Genomic DNA, 805 nt, shown 5'->3' with positions numbered 1-805 from the left:
TTGAGTCAGTTCTAACCCATAGCAACCCTGTATAGGGTTTTCAAGGAACAGGTGGTGAGCTTGAACCGCCAACCTTGCTGTTCAAACTGATTTTGCAGTCCAGCTCATTAACCCATAGTACCACATCAGGGCTCTGCCTAACGCAATAAGTCATTTGATTTTTCTTTTTTTTTTAGGTAGTCATTTTACATTTAAGGAATATACCTCTTTTTTGAAAAATACAAAGAATGAAAGGATATTGATCAAGTTTACATTTCTTTTGCTCTAATTTTTAACAATTCATCTCATATCTTACTGCAATGTGCAAATGCATTTACAGTACCCATTACAATTATAAAAATAAATTAAGGAAGTACACTGTTAACAGTGGCCCTAGAGGAAATTTATTCACTTTAATTAAAAACACTATAGTGTATAAGGATTACATAATAATACTACCCAACCAATTGAGAATCTTTGGTCATAAGAATCATCATCATAAGTTTTCTGGAAATAAGTTCTAGTAAGAACTAAATATTTAAAAGGTGAAATGTTCCTTTCTTTTAACTTTAGCAGGATCTGTTTTTCATTGTTAGAAAAAGCTTTCATAGTTTCAAAGCAAAAGCTGCTAAAAAGAGTGGAGTCTAGATAGCTAAAACTGGACTCCTGAGTTCGAACTTATAGGTTGTCTTTTGTGAGGAGTGCTCAATAAAATATTGTCCCTCTCCTTCCTCTTGCCCAGCATCTTGTATTGTTTCTTACAAAACTTTGGTCAAGTGTAGAAATACATCCAGGCTGATGTATATGCCATACAATAGCAACAGCA

General features: G+C 33.7%; 1 protein-coding gene and 1 pseudogene across 1 annotated transcript in view; both read right to left on the bottom strand.

Annotated features, from left to right (window-relative positions):
- Positions 1 to 805, bottom strand: part of SLC4A10 (solute carrier family 4, sodium bicarbonate transporter, member 10) — a gene marked incomplete at its 5' end in the record, with an annotated part of 223,129 nt that overhangs the window by 156,212 nt on the left and 66,112 nt on the right. The gene's annotated exons all lie outside the window — the stretch shown is intronic.
- The window catches only part of LOC102811643, a 2,030-nt pseudogene that overhangs the window by 635 nt on the left and 590 nt on the right, over positions 1 to 805 (bottom strand).

This window comes from Chrysochloris asiatica, unplaced genomic scaffold, assembly GCF_000296735.1.
Source record: "Chrysochloris asiatica unplaced genomic scaffold, ChrAsi1.0 scaffold00099, whole genome shotgun sequence".
In the NCBI taxonomy this organism is placed as follows: Eukaryota; Metazoa; Chordata; class Mammalia; order Afrosoricida; family Chrysochloridae; genus Chrysochloris; species Chrysochloris asiatica.
The sequence above is the reverse complement of the archived record's forward strand: the minus strand, read 5'-3'. Positions and strand labels throughout refer to the sequence as shown.